Below are 20,107 nucleotides of genomic sequence, written 5' to 3' on the forward strand. Positions count from 1 at the left end.
TATTTAATCTAGGCATCAAAGGAGATGCTATGTACCCTTATTTAATGCTAAAACATTGCATTCACAAGATTTTCTCCTTGACTTCAGTGTATTTTTGAATCTTCAGCTAAAAAATAACAAACAGCCAAAATAAATAAAAGCAATCAATTCAATTATATATTAAACAACTGTTTTCTGTAGAAGTACCAAAATTTCAGCTCAACTTCAGTTACCCCCTGTGCAGACACAGGATTAATGCAGACCAATTCTGTATCTTACATTTTGCCTCATACAGCTGAACTCATTGAACTGCCACTCATATACACCATGTATTGTGTCTGGCAATCTTCTGAGAAAACCCACAAAAACATCTCCTCATTTTAAGAGAGGTCAAAGATCTGTTTACTGAGTTTGGGTTTTTTGCAGAAGCCATGCATGCCACGGTCAACTAGGCCATCCACCCATTGGCTACCTTTTCCTTAGATTCACTAGCTTATAATTCCAATGACTTCACTTAGCTATTAAAAAAAAAAAAATCCAACCCCCTACCCCCCCACCCCCAAAGAAAAACAAAAACAAAACAAAAAAATCCAAACTGAGGTATTCCCTGCAGTTCCAAGTGTAACAGTCGGGTATAACGATAAACTGAGCTTTATTCTTAGCAGCTTCATCACTTCACACATAACTATTTTCAGAATTCTCAAATAAATATAACCCAGTTTCACTGATGCATTACAATTTAAGTCAACTTGTCCTTTTCTCAGTCTGAAAGTGTCCTATTTTCATAACATGCAAGGCTAGCAATCAAGCAGCACCTCTGGAGAGTACATTTTCTTATCTTTTCATTCTCTAAAATCAAGTCAAACAAGCCATTTAGGGTTTCTGAAATGTCCTTATCTTCTGTGTTTGTTCCCTTAAGTTCAGTATCCTGAAGCCTCCCATTCCCATATTCTTCCTCTCACCATCTCCCCCACAGTTTTGATACTTTAAAATATTTATGCTTTAAATTATTAGCTGGCCTTCTAGATCCCAGTGGAAGTTTAGTGCTACTTGGAGATGAAAAAATTACCTGCTGGAGGATGGTATTTGTTCCTGGATCTCTCTCATCCCTCACTCCTGCTGTGATAGGTCAGGCTACTGCATTGCTACTGCAGCACAGCAACAACCCCAAGCAAGACCTCACATCTTACAAATTGCACATCACACAGCACACATTGCAATGAAAATGTTCCGCCATTCTCCTAAGATCAATTTTACTCATCAAACTTAAACCACAAATATCAACACATTTCAAGGCAGATTTCAGTGCAGTAGAGGTTTGAGGAGAAAAATTCAACTGTCAAACATATCCACACATTTTTAAAGGGCGAAAGAGTATTTTATGTGTCATCACACTACACCCAGTGGCTGGAGTACAATCTGTGTCTCCCGCAGCATTTCCGACAGAGGCCTCTCCTCGGGCCCTGCAGAGGGACAGCAGCCGCACGCCCGCTGGGAAGCACGAGTAAGCAAGGGAAAAGTGTTCTCCACTGGGATTCACAGGCTAACAGCCAAAGATCAAGCCTGATCTTTTAATCCCACCACAGGGAAAGCAAGCACTGGCGTAACCGAGCCCACAACACGCTCCCGGCCCGAGACGGTGTCCCCGCGATAAGGCGAGGCCGGCCCGGCCACCTCAGGGCGAGCGCAGCGCCTGGCACGGGCCAAACGCGGCGTGGCCCGAGGGAGAAACTCCCACGAGAGAGAAAACAAACTAAAACTCCTTCCAACAGAACACGCTCGTTCTTCCCTCGTTCTCGCCCCGGGCCCAGCCGCTCCCCGGGAGCGCAGCCGGCTCCCAGCAGGTTCAGCCCTGAGGGAGCCGATGGCCGTAACGGCAGCGAGGGCCGGGCACTGCCGGCAGCGATGGCGCTGCCCTCCCTCAGCCGCTGCCCGGCGAATGAGCCCCTCTGTGCACCAGCCCCTCTGCGAAATTTCACCCTCATCCCACCCTTTCGTTACATGAAAGTGTAAGAAATTAAAGTCCTCACAAAACACCCTGCCCAAATCTAGAAACCGTGCAGGTTTTCTAGAACCCAAATCTAGAACAAAGCAGGAAGTCACCCCTTCAGAAACATCCCTACTTGCAGGAGTTTGTGAATAGACCTGTTTGCATTTCATCGAGAAACAGCATTTTCAAATCTTAGCACTGTGCTGGCCTGTACTAGCACCATGCTGAGGGGCCCTGGAGCAGCACAGAGGGATGCACAGTGCCCCAGCTCCAGCCACCTTCCCAGGGCTGGACAGGGCTGGCACAGCCCACAGACGGTCACCACAGCCTGTCACCAGGGCAGGACACCCGGTGTGGTGACCCTGAACCACACACTCTCCACGTTCCACAAGACCAGAATCCCTCAGCATCACACAGCCCCCGTGTCCCACTCTCCAGCCAGGCCTTCTGCCTCTGACCCTCCACCTGCGCACCACAGAGTGTGTGGGAGGGCATTTGTACTTCATGCCAGCTCTTCCCCTCCTTCAGGCTCCTCTCCCAACATGTTCCACCACCCTCAGCAAGCCCCCACCCAAAGAAAGGCTGTGGGGAGGCACATGGGCATGGCGAATGAGGAAACCAGGCTGAGATTGAGCTGCTCCACAGTGAGCTCAATTGCAGAGACACAGAGAGAGCTCAGCAGGCAGCTTGCCAGGGCAAGGAACAGCAATCTAATGATATTCTTAGGGAAAAATGTCAGAAGAAAAAGCATTGTAACCACAATACCTTTGATAAATAATGTATTCAGTTGTTCAAAGGGAAATTTAAAATAGCCACAGACCAAAACCAACCCAGGAAATAATACCCATATCAAATAAGACTGGAGCTATCAGTAAACTAAATGACACTGTACACTGACTGTCCTTAAAGAATGTACCAAGTTCTTCCTTTCTGTCTCAGCTCCGAAGACTTGAAGCTGCTTGGAGCACGTACTGCCTCTCACAGCACGCACATTAAATCTGCCACAGATAACACTGGCTGAAGGTGCAATCAGAATAAATGATACCATATAGGAATTTCACATTCCTCATGCCATGAGGTAGGGACTGAAATATACAAAACCTCCTCGATGGTTCTTTAGTCCAAATCTTAATTGAATGTGAGATCCAGGCTCCCTGTTGTTATCTACATAGCAGTTCTAGTTCTCCACAAAACATTACAGAATGCTTTTACCATTTGTCAGTTTTTGTAAGTTTGCCTAAACATCTAAAAATAGTTAATAACAAGCTGTGCAATTTGAGAAACGTGCCTCGAGGGTGCCCACACAGAAGTGGCATGCACACTCTTGGCAAGCAAATATCACAATCATGTTAATACTACATTATGGGATTAAGCAAATTTAAATTAGGCTTCATTCTGTGTGCAAACTGCCTTGTAAAGTCAACTTCAGTGCTTCTCCATAACAAGCCAAGATACACTCATCCATGATGTGTCAGAAGCAATTGTTTCAGGAACAAGTTGTCTCTGCATAGCTCAGTTATTTTCAGGGCCCAGCTTGCCATGGGCTGTAATTCAGTATTTACTCATGATAAAAGCAATCAATCTGCTTTACAGGAAGTGTAATGAAGCATTGCAGTCACTGGAAAAACTTTTAAGAGATGTGCTTATGTCAATCCATGTAACATCTCCTTTAGCTAAAGCTTATCAATGCTGAGATTGGGCGGCGTTTCAGCAATAGATGTGCAGGTGACCAGCACTGTCACTGTCAGGGTGCTGAGCCCTGGCACAGGCTGCCCAGAGAAGCTGAGGATGCCCCATTCCTGGAAGCGCTAAAGGTCAGACTGGATGGGGCGCTGAACAACCTGGTCTAGTGAAAGGAGTCCCTGCCCACAGCAGGGGACTGGAACTCCATGATCTTTAAGGCCCCTTAAAGATTTTCTTTCCATACAGGAAGTGCTCCAAGACACAAGCACATACAGAGAAACAAAGACAGGTCCAGTACACGACAGCAGAACCCTGGTCCTTTCACACCCTGCTGTGGCTGTAAGCTGGTAGCTCCACTGCAGAGTCCACAGCAGGCCAGAACAGCGGAATGTGACAATTCCACACTGATCCAGCAGTGGTCTCCTGTGGAGCTTGGGGTGGATGGCAAGTATTGGTTTACTACCAAACACAGACAACTCAGTTTACACAGCTTCCTATACAAAGAAGGAAAATGCATATGGAACATACCACATCCTCTACAAAAGCCTTCAAGAAAGCAGAGCTACTTCATTTAAGGTTTCCCTGTTTAGGCTAATAGACTATGTGGGCTTAGTTATCAGACTGGAGCATGAGCTTAGGCTTTGCACTTTAGGAGACTGTAACGTCCATGACAGAAAACTGTCCCAAATTAGGCTGCTTTTCCACTGATGCACAGTTACACCTTTTTGAGGTGGTCAGAGGAATAATGCTTTCTACAGCAGTTATCAAATGCCAGATTTCTAAATAACAATATGCAAACATTTTCCAGGAAATAATTATCATGTAACTACGTTTGGGCTCTCCAAAAGAAATAGTAATGTGATGTGGTCTGTTTTATTTGAGTCTCTTTTGATACTTTGTCCTTATTAGGCTTGGGAACATCTCTTGACAATAACCAGAAAGGGTCGTGTTTATTTTTTTTCTTTGTCCCCTTCAGTTTTGTTAACTTCTTTTAAAGTTTTATTACTCTGCTTCAGATTTTTTTTCTAAAAACATTTTCCATTCTTCATTCCAGTGATGGAAGAACATTGCCCTTTTTTTTTCCCCTACTTCCACTTTTCATTTTCTCATGTAATAAAGATGTTTATCACTTCACCTTGTCTCAACAATTTAATATATATTTGAAATATTGTCTGCACTTTTGATATTAAGTGAAAAAAAATCAAACTTTTATAATGAATCTGCATTTTATGAATATACATTATATGAATATATCATTATATATGAATATATATGATATGTGATATTAATATATCCATATATGAATGTACATAATGAAATTAATATACATTTTAACAAGCATGGAGCCCAAAAGGAAGGTACAATCACAACAAATTCCTCACCTTTACCTGAATGTATCACTTTTTTTTTCTACTCTTCAGTGAACAGAATATTTCTGAAAGGCCACAATGTTCCATGAACTTGTCTTCATAATTAATGTTTAAGGCAATAAGAAATTTGCAAACATTGTCATTTACTTCAATTTCCATGGTATCTCCATTCCTCCCAAACCCCTCTGTCATTAAAAAACGATTAATAATATCTTCCAGATTTACTGTCATGCATTAAAATTAACTGGAAAGTTGATTATCATTCAATGAAATTAAAAGAAACCAACTAGAAACAAGTAATTCATAAAACCACAAGCATATACATCTTTCTTGCTCAGTTGGCTGTGTGAAAATCAGCAAAAGATTTAAGTTTGATGTGCTTCTATGAAATTTCAGAGCAGCAAAGCACTCAGCTGAGTGGCTCACACGGGCACCTGACCAGCGAGTACTGCTGGCTTCAGTACAGCTGCCACAAGTGAAATGTTTAACACAGGCTCCCGGCCAGCACCCTTTAAATGACATAACCAGGTAATGTAGTTTCTTCCACAGACCTCAGTTTTTACTGTGTTACATCTGGAATTCCAGTCTGAATATAAAGGGGAAAAAAACCCCAACTCTTAAAGATGTCTTTTTTCACATCAGCCTTTCATGTGCCTGCAGCCATGACCCAGAGACAACCATTTGTCAGCCAGTGGCCACTGGATGTCTCCACTGGCCTGTGCAAACAGATCAAAGCTCTCCACCAGTGAAAGCTCTTTTAAAGGCATTTATCTGGTTTACAAGGCATCACTTACACTTTCCAGAGTGCGCAGCAGCCACACAGAGCTGCCCTCTCTGGCCCTCAGCACAGGCAGGGCATGGCAGCTCCACATGGACTGCACTTCTGGTGAGCTTTCTCAGAGCAGCCTCCAGAGTTTAGATCACACTTATTAAGATGTGGCTAGATAAGTAAACCTAATAGCAATTGCTTGAGCTCAAAACTTTTTGTTGCTGTTTATATCCAGTGATAGCTAAAACTGTATTAATAAAACCCTTATAAGAAGATATCACAAGATAAACTATTAGGATTTCATGAAAGATGCCTTTTCTTGAGAGATATTACACAGAATTTATTAAAAATAAAATTGAAATATTTAGGAAACATACTATTATAGACAAAACTACAGCGGACAAGTAATACAACTAGTCTAAACAAACTCAATTTCTGGCCAGATTTATATATTTATTTACATGGGCACTAATCAGAGAAGTAAACCTGCTACATGCAGTCCAACTTCTCATCTGGAAAAATACCAAAATGTGCTCCATCCCCTGAAGTGCTGACCACTTCCTGAGGGACACTGAGAGCTATCATTCCCAACTGCTCTTAGCTTGGGATGTTCTGGAAGGAACTTGATACTGCTTTCTGTCTGTCTTTACAATTGGAAAGAACTGTTTCTGTTTGTCTGTATTAGAAGCTTACTGGCCTCTGGAATCCCAGCTTGCATCCAGATCTGTAATTTGAAATGTGATTTTTATCCCCATCAACACACTAGCAGCCCCAAAAACTTGGAACATCAAATAATGTTAAATAATATAAATCAGTATTTTGGCAAATTTAGTAAATACACCTTCAAATGCTGCCTTCAGACTTCCCACAGCCAACTGGGTCAGTTTTATTCAAATCTGTTCTAGCTGGAGGACTTCATGTCACGCTTCAGAATAATAAGTGCCAAAGGTAGATGGGAAGAAAGGAGATTCAAGTTTGGGCTTGTGATTCCCCCAGCAGCATTCCAGACAAAAGCTTTCAGCCATCTCTTAAGGAAGTGAATTTAAAGTTAAATGTCTTTAAGGTCTCTCTCCTATTAAAACATGAACTCTGCACATGAACACTAAAAACTCCCAAAGTAATGCCTATCATGAAAAGACCATAATGCCCAAATCTCTGGTATTTAATAAAACTCCAGACAAGGCTGCACAGAAAGGCTTGCCTCATGTAAATGGATGGCACACTCCTCTCCATGCCCTCCTCACTGAAGTACACCCTAAGCTTTCTTTAATATGAACATCAAGAAGAACCAAGCAGCCAAAAGTGACAGCAGGGGAAGGAGGCAACACAATGCTGCTGTTTCTCAATTTTCTTTCTTAAACAAAACTTGCTCTGAGATGTACAGTTTGCATTACAGTCTAAATGCTTTCTTATTTACAAGAAGTGATAATACAACACTTTTTAAATCATTGCATATCGAAATCAACTTTCATTTTACTTTAATTACACAATTCAGAGACAATAATAATAATGTTTTCAGTTATCTCAATCTGCTTTTTTTTTTTTTTTAGTTTTCTTAAACAGTCTGATTTTGCCAAAATTTCTTAGAGAACTGTTTTGGATGAACTCGCAAAAATCCTTGTCATTCCCTGCCTCTTTTTCCTTGCTGTCTCCAGAGGAAGCAGTCATTTAGAAATGCTTCCCTACCCCAAAAATCCAGATCCTGAACTCATTTCATATCCCTCTGATTGATAACCTCATCATTCACAGTCTTCTATGCTGACATGAGCACAGCCACTTTGATGAACACAGACTTAAAATCTACTGCCTGTGCTTATACTTGTTTTACACTTGTTATACACAGGATACACATGGATCAATGTGAAAAGCAAGAAAAGAGACTAAACTCCTTTTCTGAAAGGTTTTTAAAAGATTCTTTGCTCTGGAACAACACCAAGAAATTACTACCTGAGGAGCCTCAGCAGAAAGAATGAAATGAGAAACAAGCAGCAGCTCAAAGTCAGCCCCAGACTCACTGTCACTGTCCCTTGGGAAATATTTATCAGTAGGTTCTGACTGAGCCTTATACACTTACAGATTGCCTTAAGATTTAAAAAAATACTAGCGTGGGGTGAAGGGTGCTTCTGAAATAATAAAAAAGACTTGTACTCATTTAAATATTAATATAGCTATTATTTGGTCCAAAATGTCCTAACTGAGTTTCCATGGCCTCTTGCCACAGTCCTTTAATAGGCAAATAAATTCTTAAGGATTACTTAAAACATTCTGTGCTTTTATTTACATACTCAAAGATATTTATTTCCTTCACTCTCATAAACATCAGTTTAAAACATGAATGTTCATCAGAGCAATGTTTTCAGTAGGATGCCAGTGACCTGGAGCTCAGTCAGTTAACTTGAAAGCTGCTTCCCTTCTGATAGCAGATAAAAAACCCTAAACATTCACATTACATTTAATTTTTAAGACTATTCTTATATAAAAAGCTATAATAATCACTGATGAGACTCCAGATTTCTTAGCAACTTTGCTTCTAATTTTTCTTCTAGGTTTTCAAGCTTCCATGTTCTGATTGTTGGATGTTAAGATTCCTGCAGAAACCTCAAGGGTACCAATTCAGTGATCTTTGCTCACTAGCAAGATCACTGGAAAATCTAAGTGGGTGGCACTGGGAGGCAGCTTTGCTCCCTGATGCTGCCAGCTGGGCTCCACCAGCTCTGACTGCAGCACTTGGAGCCTCCATGCTCTTAGCAGCTGCATTTCAGAACAACAAAGCTAAAGTTGTCTCATCTCCCATATCTCTCTCAGTCAAGGGACAAATGGGTAAAAGACTATTTTCACATTGAGAATTCTGTCCTGAAACTAGGATCTGCCTCTCCTGTACTCATCTGTGGCATCACCCTACATCCCACTCCTCCAAGCACAGCAGCAGAAACCAGTATGAAGGTGTCAAGACAAAAATGTTGTCAAACCCTTTTAATTTCCTTCTACAAACAGGCTCTGCATGCAGGAGAAGCAGTGCTGTGATTCAGCTTGGCTTTTCAAAGGTGTCTGACAATTCTTCAGTGAAAAATGACATCTGGAAGTTACTATAAGCAATGTGTAAAGCTGTTTTGAAAACTATTACTCATTACTACTCAGTAATTCATTGGCTGGGTTTTGGTACCTACTGACAAAGAATCTGCAAGATCTTTCCCAAATACAGCTCCAGCTTATGTATTCATGCATGAGGCAGATGATGTGACAGCAAGAGAGATTCACAGGTAACAACACCAAGTTGGGAAAGGCAGCAGTACTGGAGGGAAGGATTAGAGCTGAAAAATATGCTGACAGCTTGGGGAAGGGTCTGAAAAGGCAAGATGAAATATAATAGGGACTGGTATGATATCCTACACTTGTGACAGAACAACCACCTGCACAAACACAGACTGAAAAACTAAAGAAGAAGCAGTAATTCTACAGGGAATCTGGAGCAGTGGCAGTGGGTGCCATTCAATGTGAGGCACTGAAGGTGTGACTTAACAAAGGAAAAGCAAACACTGTATGGGGTCAGTATAAACCAGAAGGCAATGTGCAAATCCCAGCAGAGTCCAACACTCAGGGCAGCACTGTCCATTTCTGCTGGGCCATGGGAAGACAATCCAAAGGAGAAAGTGAGAGACTAGAGCTCTAGTAAACACAGCTAAAGGGGGAAGATTCAAATAATAGGGGGGTTTTGGAAAAGCAGAAGGGATGACAGTCTCTAGGTAGAGATAAATCACAAAAGGGAATAGAAGCCTTCCTATGTGTGCTGTGAACCAGACAGGAGGCAAGAGCCCAAAGCTGTGCCATGGAAATCTACATTACACTTCACAGAAGACTTCCACTGGAAGGAACAGCTAAGCACCATTTGCTTATGGAGACTGCAGCATCTCCACCACTGATGACTGTCACTGGACAAACTGAACAAGCACAAACTGTGCTCTTCTAAAGGGCTCCATTTCCTAACCTCAGATCTTACAGAGCACACAAGCCTTCCTACATTTATTTATTGACTTATTTCTCCCTCCATAGTGCCTAGCTATAATAGACACAGCAGTCACTTTTGTTCAATACATATTTGCTGTCATGTAGTAACTGTTCAGATACTGTTGTTCTCTATCAAGGAAAGTGTTACCATTCACATAAACAGTTCCTGCATGAACAAACCTCTCTCTGCAGCTTTTCCCCAAAGAAATGTCAATGCTCAAGTGCAGTCCTAGATACACAGATGTTTAGAGTTTAAAATGACAAATAAGGAAGATTTTCTTGCACCTGTCTGGACCCTGTCCCAGAGAATTGCACCACGAAACAAAGTCTTAATTGTAAAATTTCCAATAGGTTAGTTTTTTTTCCTCTGGAAAGCAGTAAATTGTGCAAATTCACAGTCTTGCAAATTCTACCTCTCATTCTGGACTGCAGAAAGCATAATAAAAGTACATCATTTTCTGTCCCTAAGGTTATTTATGGAACGTATCTACAGCCTGATCAATGCACAGCCATGAGTCCAACACAGTAAAAGTAAAATGTAACACTTTAAAATCTTCGTAAAAATGTTATCACCTGTTATCTTAAGTATTACACCAAAAGCAACCCACAGAGTAACTGTACCTCAAATGCCTAGAAAACATCAAAGCCATATACCTGGGTTTCAGGCTGTTGATTTAAAGGTTTCTGTAATGGCATTTGCTGCAACTGCTTCAAATTATCTCACATACCCTGAAACACCTTAGTTTCTACCAACCTAAGATGTGCCCCTTGAACCATGTCACTATAAATGTCTTAACAGGATGCTGGAGGTCAAACCATGAATCTCTAATAATGAAAGTATCAGGATGATCACATAGTAGTTAAGAGGAGCCTTAAAAACTAGAAACTCCTTCTCTTGAAAGGTAACAGACTAGTTGCCATCAAAGGGGAGCAATGCAGAGCACATCTGTATAATGCTTCACGTTTTCCTTTCCATACCACAGTAACCAACAGTCACCTCTGTGTCAAAGTACCAGAACCATTCCAAAGAGCTGAAACAATGAGGTTTCTCGCTTTTCTGAAAATTAACTTTAAGGTGTTAAATTTATAATCACCTTACAATGATGGCGTGAGGCAGATTAGCCTCTAGTTTTGTGTCCATGCAGCCAGGCTACTCCACACAAAACAATACAGAATTTTAGTGGAGACTAGGACATGGCAAAAAAGTTTCCAAACCCTCAAGAAAGCTAAATTAATAAACCATGTCCAGCCTAGTTACATTCATTCTTCCCAAAGCAATTAGGGGGGAGAGGGAATGAATGTTTAATTGTGCGGGTGATTTTTAAATGTCCGTATCAATTAATGCTTGCACATAGCACAGAAAGAAGGACACACATCACTACACTTTAGCTCCCTTAAAATTTGCTAAAGCTCTTCTCCCTGCCCCTATCTCAAGTTGGACTCAGTGCAACACAGTAATGCAGAAATCCTTTCAAGTCTGGCAGTAAGACTGCAGCCAAATATGTAAGCTATTCACAAATATTATCCAAAACCAGAGGGCAAGCACAGTTTGTGATTTAGGGTTCACCTGGTACAGACCTTTCAGAGGAAGAAACCGGGCTGGAACAGCAGAGGTAGCCTTATAAACTAAAGAATCTGAGGGGCAAAGAGGGGAAAACTTCAGCAAAACACTGTTGTGAAAAATAATGGATCACACTCACAGACTTTAAATATAAATTACCTCTCTTTTAGCCAAAAAGCAGCTGTACAAAAGCTGATGTTAACGATTATCCATTTTCCATTGAAGCCATTCTGTACTGGCTCAATCACTATAAAACTATATATGCACACACAGGCTTTCAGCAGCTCACCCTCCCCCTCTCTGAAATACTGCCTGCTCCTCTGGTGAAAATAAGCTGGTTAAGTCCTGTAAGCAGCCTGCACAATATGATGCCCAATCCATAGTGCATAATCATGGATTTGGGGGGAAAATCCACTTCTTCTTTTAACAAGAAACACAAGAGGGTTTTGCACTGTGATTCAATACCCAGACTTGTAAAAGCAATTAAATATCCATCCTCACTCAATACTCTCTTTTATTTGGCATTTTCCTAAACTCCAAGATGCTTGGCAGGGAAACAGGAGCACAGACATAAACTGGCACTGCCCTGTCCCTAAAAGGGAATAGCCTCATTGGACCAGTGCAACCCCTGTGCCTTTAAAAGAAAACAGAGGAGAGTCAGAGGAAAACGCAGGAGATGTCAAGCTGCATTAACTGCTATTCTTCTGGAATTAATAATTATGGAACAAGAGATGTTGCCAAGAAAATGACCTATTCAGATAGATTCTGAGAAGGAGATTACTGATGAAATAAATATTTTGAATTTTGTGGCTCTCTAACAGCCCACTGAGCTTCTGTTACAATACAGCCAAGGACACTGACCCTATCAAGCATTTTACTAAATAAACCTTACATACACTAATACTTGAGCTATTCCAAGTTTATTGCCTGTATATTGACCAACTTACACAAGACACAAATATGGAACAAAATCATATATTAAATTAACAGCATACTCTTGAGAACTCCAGTGAAGATGCAAGAGAATTCAAAACATATGGAGGTATTTTCCTATGAACTGTATTAAATAGGAAGATGTATTAGTTACAACTGGGAATTACTGTAGACAGATATCAGCCACAGACATAGTGCAGCACATGATGTTTAACATTAGAACATCTCCAGTGCACATGAGGGCCTGATCCAGAAATTTGCACTGCCTTGGGGTACACAGATGCATCAAGAAAACTGTTTCTGTTACTCTTTTCCTGACTAGAAAACCTTCCAAGCTTTAAATTATGCCACTAAGTAAATAAAGTGAAGTAGCCCAGCTTGTTACATGGGATGGAAAACCTGCAATACACAGCCCTGGTGCTCTAGCTGGTATTTCATACACCAGATCACTCTTCTCAACATGAATTTCAGTTTAGATTCCAATTCTTTCTCTCAATACTTCTACAGCACAGAAGACTCTTACCTCAGCTGTCTCTCCATTTCCAAAAACAGACTTTATACTAACAAGCTAGTTCACAGCAACTAAGGTAAATCATGTTGGTTTTAAACAACATGACAGAAATGCAGATGGAAGCACCTACAGACAGATATATCCATATAAACTTCAGAAAAAAAACCAAATGCAAATGTGTAGACATTAATTTGCATTTTACAATACATATAGTTATTTAAATTGTTTTATCTTATAAATATTTTCCAGCTCTCTTGCATGTCCAGTCTGTACGTGTTTGGTCAAATTCTTTAACTGATGTTTGATGTCCATTTCCATTTGCAAAGACCTCTGTGAGCACAAGGCCATGAAACCACTCTGCAGCAGACAGCAAATACAGTCACAGAAAATTCCCCAAGAATCTCTTCAACACTGGCTGTGAGTCCCACAAAAGACAGTAAGGATGGCTTATGGGAATGAGATGTGAATGAAATTTATTTCAACTGAGCTAAGCACATTAGAAGACAACTGGAGTCAGAAAGCAAGTCTTGATGTAATATTTTATTTCCACTGCAAGACAATCCCTGACATGAGGGTGGTGTTTGTGGATGGAGTGCTGATGGTACTGATGTGTGGCTTGGCACAGCAGGACTAGGAATGGGAAGAAGGATGTCTGCTGGCTTTATATGATTCAATATGCTTAGCTTAGATCAACTAGCTAACAGCAAAGATGAGCAATTAACTGTATTTTTCTTCTGTATTTCCACTGGAAGCTGTCAGGCTGGTTTCAGGGAAATTCCCAAAATGCTTACAGCATTGCTAAGATAGAAGTTTTTCTCATCAGTTTTTCAACTGAAAACTCATTTATGATTGTAAGCATTAAATTAATCATGACATTTAATCACGACATTTCTCCTTTCATGGCTTCAGGGATGATAGATGGAATAAACAGCATTTCAGGCAGAATGCTTCATCTTAGATCCTGCCATAACTAAGACTTGCTTTATTGCATTGGACAAAATAGTAACCAGACATGTTCTATAAATTACAAACCACAAGATCAGGATAAAACTTCCTTTTTTCCAGAAGTACTCCCATAATTTCTGTGATGCTCACAAAGTACTGTGACAAGAGCCAAATGAGTACCCAGGCAGATGTAGTCTCCTGCTCCCTAACATTGATCAGCATCACATCCAACAAGATATCACTGTGATTAAAGCAGATTTGTGCTCAAACAGCATTCAGATTGAGAAAGCAAAACTGGCATCTGGGTCTTCCTGCTTCTTAAATGCAAGATTTCCTGACAAGGAGCAGTGCACACAATCTCCATCCTCATGCAGCAGACACAGCATCAATTCTATCTGCAGCTGTTCCAGGCAAGAAAAGCAAACCCCATAATTTGGATATTACTGCAAGTATAATCTGACTTCATTTTAAACTGGATTTTATCCAGTATTCCTGCAATAACCCCAAGGAGACTTGATCCACTGATGATTTCTAAACTGATTTTCACAGAACTGATCCAACATACCTCAAATATCTTCTTTAATTTCCCAGTGATTAATGTACGTTGTTTCCATCAACATAATGTTTTAATCTAGTAAAGAAAGCCAAAGCTTTTAATTTAGAAAGTTCACCTTCTTCCTGTATATGCTGCATCTTCTCTGTGTTCCCAGCTCCCACCCCAAATGAAAACAGAACTTGAGGCACAGAAGGGCTAAATGTGTCAACCCAGCCAACCAAAAGAACTTTCCATCTGGCCAAATGCAGATTTATGCAGCAAAAGCTGCTGTCCCCAGACAATAAGACCTTTGACATTTTTAAGTTAAACTTTCCAACTTAGCTATTACCACTTGAAAAACTTGAATTTTTTTTTTTTAAATGAGGATGCTGCAAACATGCTGAAAAATCACTGAAAACCATTTTCTAGATAACTCTCACTGATTTTAACAGGAGCTACTCAAATATCATTGTGGTGGATAATCACCTCAGCAAGCTAAAATGCATACATGAAAACAAACGTGTTGGTTTGGACCTACTCAGATACATCCACACGAAGTATTTAAATATTGCTTTGTAGCTAATAGTAGCTAATGACCCTGTATAATAGCTGAAAAAATTCTGTATTTTTTCATGGTTCCTTTTGCTCATGCTTTCCCTCTGCTCCTGCTCTGGAACAGGAACCCCATCCCTATGCATATCCCCTTGCACTGCCAAGACACTTCATTGAGCCACCACCCTCCACAAAGAAATCCCTTGGCTCTGCTCCTCAGACCTGATCTAAACCTTCTTGCTTCCTATACAGGATGAAAAGGAGGCCATGGTTCAGCACAGCTGCCTCCTCCTCTGTGCAACAGGAAAGGCAGAGACAGAGCACAGGCCTCTCACCCCACCCCATTCCCCAAGGTGAGCAGCAGTAGCCAAAGGAGCTCTGTAATTCCAGTTTCTGCCAGTCAGGACACTAAATAAATAAATAAATAAATACAGCAGAATGATCTTACTGAACACCCTCCAAATTTTAGTAGAGCAACAATCTCTTAATACTGTTTGAACACAAACCAGAGATTGAGTGTTCTGCAATAAAATCTCTGTCAGTGACGCTAAGAAAAATATTAAATTTCAGCAATATGCTGACTTTTGAAAAACAGACATCTGTTTGTATTTAGGTTCTTCATGTGACTATTCAACAACAAGGAAAGGATGAGAGTATTCCTTCCTCCAAAACTGGTAGGTGACTATCAAGCTGACTAAATTGAGAAATTAGCATTGCAGAAAATCAAATCCAGCAAATCAATCACATAGTCTTTGTTCAGGGGAGAGACACCTACTGAAATCAAAGGGATAAACCTGAACTTCAAGTGATTGAAATTACCTGAGGTGAGGATTGCTGGATTTGGCACAGATCTGCAAGAGATCCCAGACTGTTCACAAAGCCTCTCCATCCTCATCTTCACACACCTGCCTGGTGCTGGGGCTCCACCAAGGAGACCATGTCCCATTGCAGTTTTGAAGTACAGAAAAGTAGAACCTTGTTAGGACTGACAAAGCTTCATTTCACAGATTTCCATGGGACTGACAGGAAATTTGAGCCCAAAGGATGAAAGCACTGAAGAGTCTGCTCTGCTCCACTGCAGCCCAAGGAGCAGCATCAGCTGAGGGACATGGTGACATCAAAGCTGCATCCCTGGTGCTGCGCTACAGCCAAACAGAGCCAGAGCAGCTGGGCAGCACTCCCACAGCACTGTCCTCTGTTTGGCTATTCCACTGTTTGAAAATCTCACCAGCCCACCCTCAGTGACCTCACACCAAGGACAGCCAGAGCTCTCCAGCAGGATCTCTGCACTCCAGCCACAATCACCACACTCCTGTTGCCCACTCATTGCCAACATTGGACATCCAGAGCTGGCAAAGAAAACTGGAAAGCCTCACCCTGGGGTGCTGGGATGTCACTGTTCTAGCCCAGGTCAGCAGGTGACTATTTTTTTGTTCTACTGGAAAATGTCAAAGCAGCATTGGATGTCCCCAGGAGCAGGCAGGGCCAGTTTCCCAGCACAGCCCCAGCTCACACACAGAGCTGTGACAAGGACAGCCTGAACCAGGAAATGAGGCAGAGATGTGGATGGACACAGAGCACTAGGTCTGCCTGGGAACAAATGCAGTGTAAACACTGCCTGCTATTCCCATTAAGAAATGGGTATTGGCTTCTGTATAGCTACTGACCTCATTTCTCACACTTATTTTGTGGAGATAAATACAGAACAGTAAATTTTCATCATAATCTATTAGATATTAGAATTGTATGTTTTCACAATTATCAATATAACAATTCTTGGGGAAAAAAACTAAATTAACACAGAAAATTTGGTCTGAGTTACTCAAAAAATTACTTCTGGAAACAACTATGATTTTAATCCAATTGAAAGTTCAGGAAATTGAGAAAACCACAATGAGATACAATTTTTTTTTTGCTGTGTTATGCAAGTATCTGAAGATTTGAAGTGTTTGAACAAAGAAACTTTTTCCACAATTTCAAAGCAAGAGATATAAATAAATTAGCTTACAGTTCATAATCAACTCTATATATTAAATATATATCAGAGAATAAAAGGAAATTATGATGATACAAAACTAGGTGCTTTTGCTATAATTTTTCGTTCATTACTTTCCTACATTACCACTTCATCAAGCTATACATAATCAAATTCCACAGAAATCTGTTCATACAAGATGCCTCTTTAAACCATATTTTCTTACAGAAGTGAAAAGTCACATACCATTGTCTTCCTTGGTTACATCTGTGCTAGGAGTGCACATTTCCAGTAACCTGGGTAATGCCCACTCATAACATGCTGTTAAAGCAGAGCTAGAATCCACTGTCCTGCCACTTAGGTAATATCACCTTCAAAAACACTTCAATAATCCTATTTTCTGGGATTTATGTTAATGATCTGCCAGATTTTGCCGCTGGCTGGCAGACACTGTACAAAGTTAGCATATACACCCACACAAATGAACTACCAGCTCTCCCAGTCTGTGTTCTGTACAGGACCACAGCATCATGCAATTCTCTTTCTCAAAGATGAACAAATCTGAGCGTAAAAAATAATCTTCCACCATCATATGAAAAAAGGTAGAATGACAAAATTCCCACTGACTACCATGAAATCAGTAGTAGGACCAACTGTGCTGGTTTTTTGCAACCCATAACTCCTATTATTTCCTTTACTGAAGTTCAGAAAGTCTGCAGATCAAAAAAATATTTCCAGTCAGTCATTCAGCCAGCAAGCCTGTGAATATTTTTTGAGACATTTGACAATAAGGGTGAGTCCCAGTTTGGGAGTTCTGGTTTTTAATGGTAGCCTGTAGACCTCACATCTAGTTCCTGAGAGCAGTCAGCATAAAATGCTGAAGTAAGTGCCACTGATTTGTTTGCTGCTTCATTCTTAGACTTTGATTTTGGAATTGTATTTATGCATACATATTACTAGAATGTTAACAGTCCCTCATTTATTTGGAATATTTACCTGACTAAAGGGAAGTATAGAGAGGGGCAATAAGAAACATTTGAGTGGCACTTGGTTTTGTTGTTAGGATGGTGGAAGGCTCAGCTTTTTTCTCTTTTCTTTTTGGTAGATTACTGTAGAAATTGCAGAGAAGTGACCACAAGTGTCTGAGCTTGCCTTTTGCCTATTTCTATTTGATGAGGCTCACAGAGATCAAGCTGACTGTCCAAGGTCACCCAGAAACAAATGGCCCAATAAGGATGACAGCTCCCACTCCACTCTTTCCTGTTCCTGCAGTTCTTTATGCTGAATCACATGGCAAAGTTAAATCTTCTTCCCCAAAGTCTTGCTCAATTTCTCCCCACTCTTCTGTTTTACATCACTTCGTTGCTCTTCCAGAGCTTGCAAACAATATGTGACTCAGTGACCTTTTTTCTTCTATTGTATTTCTCAATAAGAATTACTGCATAATTAAACCACATTTTTGAGTATTTATTTTGTTTCTTTTCTTTAAGAGCTGTCCCTTTGCAACAGCCTTTGAAATTCTGTGAATGAACCACTTTTCTCTACCAGTCCATTTCTTTTGAAAAAACACAAATTTTTCCTGCACTGAATTTATTTTGTTTCTGTATTTGTGACTAGTTTAATCTGGACTTCATGATCTCAAGGATCTTTTTCAACCTAAATTATTCTGTGATTGTAGAAGACTTGGCTAGGATTAGCAACAGTCTTCTACATCAAAAAGAACAGAGGCTCTAAACTGTGCTGAAAATTTACCTATTTTATCTGCCCTTGGAAAGACATTTACATTGAAAGACTTCAAGCACTCAGGGACAAGATCAGCGTCCCACAAAATGTTTACTGCTCACAACTCACATTCTCAGACTCTGAGCCCATCATCACTCATATGTAGGTCACTGTTTCACAGAAGTTTCCACTCCTCTGTATGAACTGACTCCTTCACAGAAAGGTGCACATGGAAATGGGTGCACATGGACACGTGCAGGACTCCAGCATAAAACTAAAGGCAGCAGAGAGCAAACCTTGCAGACAGACAGCAACTTACCATAAACATACAACAGTCTTAGAAATAAATGAATCCTGATCTGGCCTGTATACATGGGTAATCTAGCAACTCAGAAAGCACTTCCAGCCCACTCAAAAAGTTTCCAAATTCAGAATAAGTGAGGCAACTCTTGGAAGAAGCAGCAAGGAGCAATTCACATCTTTCTATGAGGTAAACTCATCATTTCAACTAGTGATTTATTACAAGTATTAAAGGCAAGCTATTAAAATCTCCACTTTCTGGATCTAAAACAAGATCATGTTCAGCAAATATTCCACATGCTCAAGAACTTAAACTTGTATAACCATCTATATATTATCAGAATTCCTGATAATTGTAACCATATCAACATGAAGTGAAGGGTTACAAAGATCCAACAGGACAGCACAAATGTACAGCACTACCTTCTTTTTTACACTCTTGGGAAACAAAAAATACCACTCTTTCCATCCTTCAAGACACTGATAGTTCATATTTCTCTTACATCCAAAAGAATGGACAAGACTTTCCTTGTCTTAAGAACCAGAGACAAAGGGAATAATTATATGTAGGTTGGAGATCCTTAGATGTGCTTCACAAAGCTACTTTGAGAAATCACTGGTGCAAGGTTGACAACACTGCTGAGCTCCCACTTCCCAAGGCTTCCCAGCCTGAAGACAGAATAAGGGATAAACCATCATGAAATACAGAGCTAGATGCAGTTCATACAGAACCCACACCCAGTATCCTCCTGCAAGGACCAGCTCAGGCCCTCAGTGGGATGCAGGACATTTCCCTCTCCCTAAAGCCCCTCTGGTTTATTTCCACAGGGATGCAACCCAGGTGTCTGCTAAACTGCACTGCAGCACTGGCATGGTGAGCTGACCACGTGCCTCCCTCTGCTTTCACCAGTCAGCCTCCTAAAGTCAAGGCAACTTTTTGCAAAGCAAATCTTTGAGATACATCCATGTTCTGCATGCAAGGTGTCTGTGAAAAGAATGATCAGCTTCCTCTGCTCCCTTGTCCCCCCATGCCTGGCTCCTCTTTTCTTCTGCAGGGCCTTACCAGAAGCTGACCTACCAGCCCAGCTGTGCAGCTGCAAGGTCCAGGAACACATTTAATTCCCTTTTCCCCATGAATTCCAAGGTATAAGAAAGCACAGCCCTACAAGCCTATATCTGTGGGCAGTAGCACATTCTGCCCTCCTAAGGAAAAAGGCAGAGGGATCAATTATCAAGACATGACTGGGAGGGAGCCAAATTATTCCTACCTAAGCAGG

General features: G+C 40.8%; 1 protein-coding gene across 1 annotated transcript in view; it reads right to left on the minus strand.

Moving 5' to 3' along the window:
* THSD4 (thrombospondin type 1 domain containing 4) overlaps nucleotides 1–20,107 on the minus strand; it is a 213,842-nt gene that overhangs the window by 127,512 nt on the left and 66,223 nt on the right. The window lies entirely within an intron of this gene.

The sequence above is a fragment of the Melozone crissalis genome, unplaced genomic scaffold (assembly GCF_028551555.1).
Source record: "Melozone crissalis strain CALT ecotype California unplaced genomic scaffold, PUWL_Pcris_2 ptg000014l_1, whole genome shotgun sequence".
Classification (NCBI taxonomy): Eukaryota; Metazoa; Chordata; class Aves; order Passeriformes; family Passerellidae; genus Melozone; species Melozone crissalis.